Below are 13,516 nucleotides of genomic sequence, written 5' to 3' on the forward strand. Positions count from 1 at the left end.
AAAACTCCAGCTAGCATCTAGTGTTAGATGTTACCCCCAGGGAAGGATGTGATACCAGGACTGGGAATGGGCTGGGTGTGGGAAGCTTGGTGTGGATCGCCCCTCTTTCATACACTCAGGTTCTAACCAAAGCTCATTTTGAAAGTTCAGAGGTGTTTCCTATCCAGTACCTGCAGCTGTCGCTTTGGCAGAGCTGTCAGGCTGACTTTTCCTTTGTTATGTTCAGTGATTTCAGCAAAATGGCATAATTTTATGAGGAATGCAAATGGCAAAAAAAAAAAAGAAAAAAGGATGTAACAGTCCCTCTTTCCAACTGGACAGGAATTTCTGGTGCAGAGGGAAGTCATTGCTCACCCAGACAGCTCCCCTCCTCTCAGATGCTTGCTGTAAACAGGGCTGAGAGAGGTACTAGGACAGACATCACAAGAATCTTCTTCCTATATAGCACAGTCTGTGAAACTCCTGAAATTCTTAGTAACTGATTAATGAAAAGCTTTTTGTATTCTCTGAAAATATAATAGTTGAATATGAGAACAGTGAACAATACCTAAGGAGACCAGTTTTGTTTTCTTCATCATTGACAGTAGCAGAGCACAGGCAGATACAGCAATTTCTTCATTAGTGGAACATTTAGGATTCTGAGGAGAATGATGAAATAATATGAATATGTCACCATTATTGAAAGAAAAAGTTTTAATACCTTTGCAATTTCAGTGCAAATGCTGTTACTTGTAGTCTCTTGATTTCTTAAAGGGCTGTGAGGTGAAGCTGAGGGCCCAGCTCCCAGAGTGGGGTGGCAGCTCTGAGCAGAGATCTCCAGCTGTGACTCTGGAGACCAGAGCTCAGGATGGAGCTGTTGAAAATGCTCCAGGTCTCTCTCCTACAGTGTTTCCAATAGTGTGCAGGGCAGGATACCTTTCCAAGTGCTGGATGTTCAGTAGCAGTGACAGTTTATGTATTTATACACACAAATGATAATGGTCCACTCTGAATACTCTAAGAAATCAGCTTTGGGATCTCTTGCATCATGCCACTCTAATGCTTGGATTCTCATTTTCTGCGTTAGGCAGTGTCTTGCTTGCTTCTAGCAGACTTTATTCTCATTTTGTAGTTGTAAGTGAATACCTCTGAATTAATGAAACTTTGTTTCCTACCTGCTCTGTCTCCTCACTGCTGCATAAGCTGCATTCTCATACACTGCACTGCTTCTTCCTTGTTTTCCTCTTTGCTGGATATACTTTCAGTGTTAATTGTTAGTAAAAGGCTTGAAACAGAAATCAGCTTGACAGGGAAGCTCAAATGTGAACCCTCCCCTCACTACTTGGCAATTGGAAGGAGCTTCAGATATTTTGATTTAAATCTGTGCCCTGTGGATTTGAATCCACATCCTACTCTAACCTGAAAAGGCTCATTTTTCCAGAACAGATGGGGACTGAGTTGACAGATCCTCATAAAATTGACTTGTGAGAGACAATGTTATCTCATCGCGTTCGAGACAAAACCAAGCCAAATAACAAAAGCTTTGCTGAGCTATCCGTGCTGCATCTGCCTTGCCAGAGTGGTTCCAGTTCCAAGCGATTGTGAGAACTGTGATTTTTTTTTTTTTTTTTTTTTTTTTTTGGTCTGGAAGAACAGTCCAAGAAAAAGATTGAAGATTTTTTTTCCCTTCCCTTTTTTGAGGTGCGCACCAGCGTGACTTGGTTGTTGTTGTTGTTGTTGGGGGGTTTTTTGTTTGGTTTTTTTGGGTTTTGTTTTTTTTTGGTGTATTTTATTGCGAAGGAACATCTCGGTTCACTTGTAGCTTAGCAGCTGCCCTGGTGGGAGCCCTGGGGAGGTTTGCTGGCTTTTCTGTGCGCTGCGCTCGGGCGGAGCGGTTGCGCAGTGGAGTGCTGACATCTAGCGCCGGGGGAGCGGCGCCGCGCATCCCACACTGTGGGGCTCTGTGCAGCCAAAAGTAGCGTCCCGTGGGATCGGGACCCAGCCCCGCTAGTGAGATGAGTTAATAAGTGGTGCTGTGTTTCCCGAAGCCCTGGGCTGCAGCCGCAGCAGCGTGAGCAGCAGAGCAGGGAGGGATTCTCGGCTCCGGGACCCCACCGCAGCGCTGGGTCCGTCCCTGGGGTCCCCGGCACAGCGAGGACATGGACCTGTTGGATCAGGTCCAGAGGAGGCCACTAAGCTGATTAAATGGAGGGATCATCTTTCCTATGGGGGAAGGCTCGGAGAATTGGGATTGTTCAGCCTGGAAAAGAGAAGGCTTTGGGTTGACCTAATTCCAGCCTTGCAGAGCCTGAGGGATGCCTGCGGGAAAGATGGAGCAACACTGTTTGCAGGGGCACGGATGACAGGACAAGGGGTGATGGCTTCAAACTAAAAGAGGGTAGGTGTAGATTAGGTAGTAGGAAAAAAATCATTACTGTGAGGGTGGTGAGGCATTGCAACAAGTTGTCCAGAGAAGTTGTGGCTGCTCCATCCCTGGAAGTGTGCAAGGCCAGGTTGGATGGGTCTGTGAGAAGCCTGGTCTAGTAGAAGGTGCCCTTGCCAATATCAGGGGGGTTGGGACTAGGTGATCTTTAAGGTCCTTTCCAGCCCAGACCATTCAGATTCTCTAATTCTATGAATTGTGCCAGCCAGGAAGCACCAAAGCCTGCAGTCCAAAGCATGGAAAGGTCATCTCCATAAATTTTGGGAGCAGTTAACTTTAAAACATTTAAGACAATCTCCTAATGGTTGTAGGATGGAGGTAAAATATCAGGATCCTGGATCTCAAATTCTGTGGCAATTGAAAGAGAGACTTTGACCCAGCTTGCATTCTGTGTGTCAGACATGCACTGAAGGCAAGCTCCAGAAAGGATGGGAGGTTGCAGCTGGTTTTGCATCCTCTGGGCCAGCTGATGCATTCTGGGCTAATTGGAAACCCAAAGTGGTTCCCAGCATAAACTAAAGCAAGTAACTACTCCAACTTACTGTTGAGCTGTGGTGCAGTCTTGAATGACTGAGGGCTGAGCAATATGGCATAAGCTCTCTCCTGCTCCCAAAATACCACACAGGAAAGGCTGAGAGGATGGATCAAATAGAGACGCACTTCACGGTTCTCCATTGCTCAAATAGAAGAAGGTGGTCATTCAACTCCCCTCATGGCTCCTCTGTAGCACTCCAGAGACCCATGGGAACTGTAGGAATGGCCAGCTTTGGTTGTGTTACTCAGGATTCAGCTGCTGCCTCATCACTTCCGTGGTAACTCATCTCAAGTCAGAGCCTGTTTTCCTCTGAACCCTGGTTCTGTCATCACTATGAGTCAAGGAGCAGCCAAACATCCTTCTCCACTGTTCATGTGTCACGTGTCATCACGTGCATGTGTGCAGACACATGCTCTACATTCTTATAAGCCTTTCCAAATGTTTATCTTGGATTAGGAGAATTTGTACACATAGTCATTGTTGTCAGCAGTGAGCCACAGAAGTGTAAAGATCCCTGAGCTTCCCAGACATGGGAGCATGGAAAGGTCTTGGTAGAAGCTTAGCACGTTCTTGCAGATGGCAGCAGAAACACTGGAGTCAGCTTCATGGCTGAAAATACTTGCTCCTAGAAAGGGAAAAAGTGAAAACCTGCTTTTGAGTATTCATGAAGTAAGAGGTCAAGAGCTCATGCCTCAAAACAATAACCAAAACTTTGCATGTCCTGGTACCCATGAGTTAAGGGTGTCACAAGTCAAGGGTGGTCTTGAGTGTTGGTTCATTCTCCTGGGGAAGATGAACATGAGCACAGTCATTTGTGATTGATTAGCAGCTTTAGTTCAGATCTCTGTCTTTCAGCAACATAATATTGCCAGGAGAGACAGGCATTCAACACCTAAACCTATTTTAGACACTGGTGGTACTCAAAATGTGGTGAGACAACATTTCAGTGACGTATCTGAGCCTTGCTTAGCATACAGAGAGTCCCACTGAATCATAAATCCAAATATGAACAAGATTTAGGTAAAGAGCTTCCACTGAGCATGGAGAAGATATAAGTGCCCAGTTCCTTCAGGTGTCTTTGGAAAAAAATAAAAGCAGCTATTCATGAAAGCAATTGATAGTTTAAAGTCAGGCATGCTTTTAAATTCTTTGCTGTTTGATTTTCCAAGAGAAGCTTATGTATCTCATGGTTTAAAAATAAATCTCTTTAAAATTCAAGCTCACTTTAGCAATTACTAGTTACCTGGGTGCCTTGGAGCTTTGCAGTCCTGTACATCAGCCTTCCCAGGAGTGTGCTTGCTTCCGAGCTTCTCCATCTTTTAAATCAGCCCTGCATCTGCTCCTCTACTTCTCCATTATTTAAATCAAGGCTGCATCTGCTTCTGGTACTACTGGTAACCTTTGCCCTGGGTCAAGTGTTTGTGATCCATGGATTAAATATCTTTCCTTTAGAAGAGAATGTATTCTCTTAATAAATCATTTCACCCCCCTTTTTCCATATCCCCTCTACTGATGACCCTGGAAAAGAGGGTTGCAGCAACACTGGTATTTCCACTATAAATTCCTCTTCATGGAGGTTCATAACTCATCTTTAGTTTGTTTTACATGCAGGGTTCTGGTCTGGGAGCACATTTGTTTTTACTCCCCTTTCAAATTGTTTTGAAATATTTAGTTATAAAAGAAACAAAAATACAAAAGTACAGTGTATAGATATTTTCATCTTTTATAATCTATCCAGATCTTTGGGTGGAAATTATGATGAGGAAATGAATGTGTAATGGGATTTTAGTAATTTTCATACCTTCAAAATAAATATTGATATTAAAACACGTTTCTGAACCCTAATTCAGTAATTTAACTACAGTTTTATTACCTTTTCAAAAGTGTATTTGCATGAAAATGTCGTGGTGCTGGTGCCTATTGCTTGCAGCCTCCTTTTTTAATAAAACTTTTAAAAAACCCTTCATGTAGAAGAAAAAGACACAGACTACATTGCTGTTTGGAAGGATTTTTCTGAAGTCTAAGGTCAGTTGTTATGAAGGTCATTCCATCCACCTACAGCCTAAGAAACTGGGCTCCATGTGGTAGAGTAAAATCTTCTTCATTACTCAACTGCAAGGAAGAGCTTGTGAACTTAATATCCCAAATGACCCTTCTGGAGGATTCTTCAGCCCTAGCTGCATTTCTCATTTTCCTGATTTGCACCATTGCAGCAGACACTCAGCTGTTGGCACTCTGCAGTATTTTCAAATGATTATGTGTAAATTGCTGCAAATTATAGCAAGAAATTAGCTGTAACTCCCATGGCATATTTTTATCCTTGTGTTTATTATGATTTTCTAATCCTCCAAAAAGCATGCTGAGATGGCATTTCTGTGCTCCTAGGAGGAGGCTGTGAGCAGAAATAGCAAACTAATCTGTCTCTCCAGGTATTTATACCACATTCATCGCTGTGCTGTCTGAGCATGGAACACTGTCCCCTCGATCTTTTTAAGTGAAATGATGTCCTGTTAAGTAAGTGTGAAGAAAGCTGATGCTACCATGACTAGTTATCCAAACCTGCTGCCATTCTTTAACCGAAGCAGGGTAAAAGGAGATTTGCTTTTGAGCTCATTTTTTAATGATGGATCTTTACAGTGCTCTGTGCTTTGAATTACATTTGTCCATCTTCATTGCCATGGCTGTGTACAGAGCCTGGGGTCATCGAGGGAATTAAACCTGTAAACATCTTAGCAGTGATACTGATCCCAGGGCCTGCTCAGGCCCTAAAATGCTCTGTCCTTAAGAAAGCTGAATTATTTTAGACCCTTCCAAATAACCTCAACTTTTAGCTTTTTAGCCAGCTGCTATGGGCAATAGAGCAACACCAAAATGCCCCAGCTGGGAGTGGGAGTTGTTCTCTGGTGGGAATGCACCCATCCAAGCCTGGAGGAGTGTTCTGCTCCAGCCCACTGAGCATGGGGAGAAGCACTGAGCCAACACAAACCCCACTGGCCTCACATAACTGCAGGAGTGGGACAGTGACAGCCTTTCATTAGGCAGGGGTGAGGGTGATTTCGTTTAATCTGTGAGGCATTTTAATGGCTATCAGTAGCAAGGGCAAGCAAACTCCATACCAGCAGTTCAGTGCACGTCATTCTGAGTTTTCACAATAAAACCCCAGAATACCCACTCATCCTCAGCAGACTTGCCTTTTGTATCAGTTTGGGACTAGATTCTTGGCATGCCAGGGAATTATGCATCATAATGACTTAATCAAGGGCTTTCACAGTGTATTCTGGAGCCGAGAAACCTTTTTAAACCCAAATGCAGATGGAAGCTTGGACCCAGCAGCGAGTGTTTTGCTCATGAAGTCAGAGGAGCTCTGCACAGACTGACCCCCTGTGCCTCTGCAAAGCTGTATTGATTTTGGTAACTTCATCTGTGCAGGGATGTGAATCTATCCACAGGGAGCTAAATGAAGTCTAAAGTTATCGATTTTCAAGAGCAAAGAACTTTAGTTAAAAATCTCTTATGTTTTCTTAATTATTCCTGGTTTTGAAACATGGGATCACAGCAGAATAATGATATTAAGAAGCGACAGTAAATAACTCAGCCAGTTGCATGTGATTTAATGCAGTAAGAGCAGAGAGAATGGGACTGACTGAATTAGACAAGGTTTTTATTTGCTCTTTGTGCTGGATAACTGTTAATCACTCAATGAGAAACGCATTTCCAATGGCCAGTGCTCAAGCAACATAAATAATAGCAACATCCTTGTTTCTCCTTTGCCCTCAATCTCCTTTTGGAGGCTTGACAATAAACAGCCATTCCCAATCTATTTCGTAACTCAGAACCCAGATCCAAAAAGCCCCCATGAAACACAATTAGTTTACTTTACTTGTCTCTCCTTTATATTCCTGAGCTAATAAATGGCCACTGCAGTTCCAGAGGGAGTTAATTTTTCTGGCTGCCTAAAGGGGATTGAGAGTTGTTGTCTCACTTGAGCACAACTCAGTCCTTTGCTGGGTGTATCAGCAGGGGCCTGTATTTGCTACAAAAGGTGGCAAACCACAAAATCTGAACTCCAGTGTAAAACTTGGTGTTCCTGTGGTGTGGCAGACTCCTTCAACCTGCTGAATTTGGTTTCCCCATCTATTGGATAGGCTTCTCCAAAAGATTTGCCGACTCTTGCAATACGACTTAACTTTCTAGTTATGCCTACATGTCCTCGAGAAAACCACTGGTGTCTCTGTGACCCAGTTCCCCACTTCTAAAGCAGAGGAAATTTGAGACTTGCATTCAGGTCTGTGCCTGTTGCCTGTATTTGGCAGCCTCCCCAAGGAGGTGTGCTGGGGCAAGGGGGTTCTCTATGTGGTGCCTCCGCTGGGCTGGACCATGCTCAGGCTATTGATGATGATAATTCTGCAGCCACAAGCTCAGTGGAGCTGAAGCAGGTAAGAGCTGACTCAAAGATGCATCACTCCAGTCATTTGCCATCTGTGTGTGAGTCAGAGCCCTAGTATTTGTTTTCCATCCTTTGTTGGAAGTCAGTGGAGCTGTTTATTTATGCAGCCGTTGACACACTGGGGCCTTAATCTCGGCCAGGCCTAGGTGCTGGTTTAGTACACAGCCTAATGTAGCATGTTATGAGAGGCTGGCTTTGCCTTTTCTATGGATGTGCATATATGTCTTGAATGCCATTTTTCTCCCACATGACATTGTAGATAGCAGTTAGGTCTGCCTTAGAGATGCCAAAGATGTAGAGCTCATAATTCTTTGGACATGTGTTTTGGTTCAGTCACCTAAGATTGAGTGCTAGTGAGACAACCTGAAAGGCAGTTTTATCAAGTTCATCTTTTCAAATCACTTTTCTTTCACAATATGGCTCGCTAGCTGTAAAATTATTCCATTAAACTATGTTACCACACTCTGAGGCAATTTGTTTTCTTGTGCATTGATCTTTGATCCAGGGTACTTGCTCCTGAAAACATTCTTCCTTTGTAACCACTTAGATAGGAATTAATTTTGTAGAAATTGGAAATTGGTGTAGAACAGCATTTCTTTTGTATTCTGTCCTTTGTTATTTGCTAATCACTTTTTCTGGATAGTCATTTTGTGAGTGGATTTCTATTCAGTCATGGTCAGATTCTTTGGTGTTTAGTGTATTAAATTAATTTGTTGTGTAACTCTCCAAAATAGTTTGGAATTATAGATTTCATAAAAGAGTAAAAATCTCATTTTAAAATAAATAAATTGTTTTGCTAGTATGTAATTTTTGGCAAATTGGAAACAACTGCAATAATGATAAACTACATTTATTGTTAATTAACTTGCAATCTAATGGAAACTAATCTCCCCTGGAAGGTAGAAACACAACACACTTGCATGATGTAGTTAGGTTTTCTGTTCATGGTGTCCAGCTGGATACCCAACAAAGAAAATGTCTGGGGGTTTATTGCAGCAATCCCTTGCCAAACAATGCTGTCTCCATTAGCCATGGCCTCGTGTGAAATCAGGAGGCGTTTTAGGTGCATTGGGGACCTCTAGCTATTGTTTCTCTTTGAGACATGGTTTTCATCCTAAGACATTCATGCCATCCTTCCCCTTTCTCCCTTTCTGTGGATGTGCAGCCCTGTCCTGCAGCCTCACATGCACGTGTGTAAGGTTTGCTGATGGGGCATCCTCCTGCATGGAGGGAGACAGAATGCAGCTGCAGGATCCAACCTGAGCAGCTTCTATCTCAATTCTAAAGGCTTCCTGAACACTTCTCAGGAAGCAGCGCTGGGCAACAAAGTCTGGCCTGGGAGCTCACACTCCTGAATAGGGATCAGTTTTAGCAAACATACTGGCTAATTCCTGGTGATATTAGCAAGACAAGAATTCTGAGAAAAACATTTACAACCCAAATAACACACTGAAAATTCTGTTCTGATGTGAAAAGTGACTCAGTAAAAATGTTACTTCCTGGCTGCAGGAAACTGTTCTCACTGAATCCAGACTGAAGTTTAAGTAAGCAGTTTACAAGCAAAAGCACAATATTTATTTCTTAGCTTTATATGTCTATATAAAGGGCCTATGCTCTAGGTTGGTTGCTCCACAGCCCACATAGGTGTTTCCCCAGATAGGTGTTGTAGTCATGATTCTTTGCCTCTGCTCTGTATTTGCAACAGGGAGGTTGCAACTGGATGTGAAAAAGGTCAGAATAGGTTCCTTCCTTCTGATAAATGTACACCTGCTGGAATTGGAGCAGCCAGTCTGCCTCTTTGATAACACAAAACAGAGAATTTCAGTTATTACTATCTGTGTGTAGCTCATAAATGAGCTAAGACAGGCTCTGCTAGCTAGATGAACCTTCACAGTTTTATAATTTTATTCCTTTTAATGGTTTTGCAGAAATGTAGCACTCCAGAACGCTCTGATTCATGCATGCTTCATGATAACTGCTGTGGTTCTTCTCCCAGGGCATTCCCCTTGGCTCTTGCACTGGCTCTGGAGCTACCTGAGTGTTGGTGCAGTAATGTTGTAAATCTTCTTTCTATCCTGAGGCACCTGTTTGATATTCACCCAAAGTTTGTTCTGTACCACTGGTAAGTTTTACAGGGGGTTCAATGGTTAAACAACAAAAATGATAAGATTTTCACCATTAAAGCTAAATACCTTCTCTGCTGGTGTCTTTATGACTGTGTTTCCGTATGTCCTGTACTTATTTGAGTTAGGGTATGGTGACAAAACATTCTGTCATCATTAACACTACATGAACTAATGGTGATGTCTCTAGTCTCCACCTCCCCCTTTAATAAAGTTTGGTATTTTGAGATCTTCTGACATAACTGGATGAAGAAGGATGCTGAGTCAGCACAGCCTTTTTACTATGAGTAAGTGATTGCATCAGTTTTGACTCCTAAGGAATTTGTAGAAATTTATTTCTAGAGAGCAGTTGAGCTATCGGCCTCCAGAGAACTAAATGATAGCAGTTGGTTTCAATAATTACAGTGCTTTTAATTTGGCATGTTGTCCTTTTGTCATCACGGGGTTTCTTCTTGCTTGAGAAGCCTGAAGATAGAGAATATTGACATTTGAGTGATTAAAATCTGGGAAAATTTGCTTTCAGTTTGTCTGTAGCATCTCTGCATAGACAGAGCAATCTGTTGAAGTTAAAAAGATTATTAAGGCAATACTGTGCAGGGAAATTTTAGTGCCAAGAATTTAACCATGTATGTCTGACCATATTAATGGAAATCCTAAATCCCTGTGCACCCTGGTCCATAATTTACCTCATGATTTCAGTTAAGCACAAAAAACAAGCACCATCTGAAACTGAGAGTGCTTAATGCATGGGAGCCAGAGAGAAAACAGCATTGCAGTGTGAGTATCTCAGTCCCCAGCACTGGGAGTGAGGGGTGAAGATGGGCTTTAGGATAAATGTACTCTGAGATGTCAGCACACACTGTAGTGGATTCATAGCATAGGCTTCGGATTCAGCTTTTATCCCGCTGTGAGGAATGGACCTTTCTTACCCTCAGCCTCAAGAGTCCAGTTGGGCAACACTTGTCTGATTTAAGCTCCTGGCTTCAAATATGGCATTTAACTGTAAGCTCCAGGAAACCTTTAATTTGCAGATTTGGCATCGTATCTAATTTGGACATAAACCACTACTTTTACAGTAAATTTTTCTGTATCTTCCCTGTATGTGAGATTTCAGCTTTGGTATATGCTGGTTTGCTATTTCCCATCTGTCTTTGTCAATAATTTTTCAAGGGAAGATCTCATCAGTTGTTCTCTCTTGTGGTACAGTTCCATTCATATAATGATAGATTATACAGGCAGCATGATATGGACAGTCTTTCAGGAGCAATCTGCTATTTCAGGCAATAACTAAGTCTTCTCATAACTACATATAGCAACACAGTGAATTTTTAAAAGTGACATAATAGAATTTCTCACCTTCCCTATTTTCAGCTCTGATTTTATCCCTCAAGTATACGTGGCAGAGCCAGCCCCAAAGCAGAAATTAGAGCAGACTTTGGGAACACACTAAGGATGCCTCATCTCTCAAAGTCCAGTAGAATGCTACATATCCTCCTACTATACTTAGGAAAGATTTGCTGTCTGTTAAATAAAGCGGCATTATCTACATTACAAGTCAGACATCAGCAAAGCACCTACACATCCCTGGCTGAAGGCTGCCTGTCATCCACCTTCCCACACATATCACATGTTTGGGCTGTAGGGAGTAGAGCTGTGTGTGCTCAGGTCCTAAGCCACAGAGGGCTGGGCTTCACAAGTCACTGGACTGCTTAGGAAATATCCTAGAGAAACTCGTGCTCTGCTAGAAATGAACCCTCCAAGTCACAGCTGTGTCCCTGGGCTCAGCTGGAAATATTGTGCTGATCATGGTCACAGGGAACCTAATTGTGGAAGTGCCTTCATCAGTCACAAGTGATGAAACGACCACAAAATACTTTGGAGCATATTTTTACAAGCAGAAGCATATCAGCTCTTATGTCCTCATGAAATTCCAAATCAAGCAATTACCTTGCAATTCCAAATGGCAATATTATTGTTTGCTTCATTACCTGCTGCACTCGCTAATGCTGTTTGTGCAGGATGGTCACCATTTCTCCAGCTTAGCAGCAGTCACGTTCCAGCAATGAGCAAAAAGACCCATTATCAGCCTTCCACAGCACCTTGGATCTCTTCAGGATGAATAGTGCAATATAAATGTAGAGGATTATTTAAAAACCCATTGCAAACACTTCTAGCGTATTAGCCATAATAATAGTCTGACTGTTTTATTTGGCAATAATCCAATTCTTTCATCAAGATACAGTACCTGCTGCATGTACTTGCAGACCAACTGACTGGCTCATGAAATAGCAGGGTGGCAAAATTATCAGGAAAAACAATGATGTGCTTTTATATTGCTGTAAGTTATGGGTGTGTAATAAAAGGGGAACATGAAGTTCTTGAGCCAGTAAGTGAAAAGGTGAGGGGTTTACAGCAGCTGTAAGTTCTGAAGTGTGCATTTAATACTGTGAAACTTTTAGCTGTTCAGTCTGATTTTTGTGTACCTGACTAATAACAATAAAGGTGAAGCAGATAATGTAAGAGTTGGAAACTGTGGAAAGGCAATTTTTTCTTTGAGAAAAGAGCAAAGGAAGATGTGAAACACTTCAAATCAAAAGTAAAAATGTACAGGCCTCCATAAGCGCACAAATGAGGCGTTGGCCTAAATTCACTACACACATGGTTTATTTGAAATCTGAGGAGCAATCCATAGAGAACTTCACTTTGATATTTAAGCAATATAGCGATAATAATACAAGTACAACCAATGTAGTTTCTGTGAGATTTAGTTTCTAATCTAGTGCTTATTAACAAATCTGCAGCCACTCTATGAAGGGGGAATGAGGCATAGCAGGGTGCCAGCATTGACAAAAGCAGATATATCATATTCATTTGCACCTCTGAATTATGTATGTATATATAAATGTTGATAATACTCATCACTATTAACCAAATAATTCCTGAAGAAATGATGCCTGGGGATCCATGCAACTGGCTTTTTGTTAAAACTTTATTTTCCAACCAAACATTGGTTTGACATGAAGAAAGCCTCCCTGGAAGGATTTCCTGAGTTGTGCTCTTGTGCTGTAACTTGTGATTGGTAACAAGTTTGGGTGTTGGTATGCTGTGTGCATTCCAGGCTGGCAGAAATTCTACAGAGGAGACTTGTACTGAGCTCCAAACTCAGCTCAGACCTGGAGCAGAGCATCTCAGGCTTAAGTACCATGATTTTTAGAAGCATCTCCACGAATATATTGTGATCTTCAACCTTTTTGCTGCTGACTCAGTTGAGCATGGAAGAGGGGCAAAGTGATCCTTCATCATCTTGCCAGCTACTCAGCTGAGTGGGTGGGCTTGCCAACAGAGCAAACCTCAGCTCGCAGACCTTCCTTAGCTCCTGATTGTTTGTTCCTAAAGAAAAGCCTGGAGAGAAGCAAATCCTGACATCTACATATGGCTCAACTAATTGAGAGATACTTTAGGCATAGAGCTAATCAAGCCTTAGAGAGGCTAATCAAGCTAATAGAGCCCTCTGTGCTGCAGACTCTTCTCTGTAACTACAATGGGGCTCTGCCATTCACCTCCTGTGAACTGTGGAGTTTCTCCCATCACAACTGTTGTCACCAGGGAAGAAAGTGTTACCCAACACATGTAAATGGGACAGCAGCTGGGTCTATGGTTAAGTCTAATCTGCTCTGAAGTGAGAACTGGCATAGACCTAACCCTGCTGGATGAGTCAGTGGCAGAACCAGGATGAGAAGAATCCCTTATTACCAGCTCTGTGATATAAGCACGTGCCTTCCCTCTCTGCCTTCCCAACCCTTCATTAAAACAGCGGTAGCAGTTAGATTTAGGTTGTTTTTTTTTTTCTCAAGATCAACTTTCAATTTTTTGAGTTAGGCAGGAATCCTTCTTCTCCTCGTCTTGCTCTTCCTCAGCTTTCTCTCTTTCCATAAAGCACCAGACTGTCAGGCTCCTCATATTTGCCAACATGAAACAAAAATTGCAAA

This window comes from Pseudopodoces humilis, chromosome 16 (genome assembly GCF_049639895.1).
Source record: "Pseudopodoces humilis isolate 2021_Gansu_Grassland_sample_001 chromosome 16, ASM4963989v1, whole genome shotgun sequence".
In the NCBI taxonomy this organism is placed as follows: domain Eukaryota; kingdom Metazoa; phylum Chordata; class Aves; order Passeriformes; family Paridae; genus Pseudopodoces; species Pseudopodoces humilis.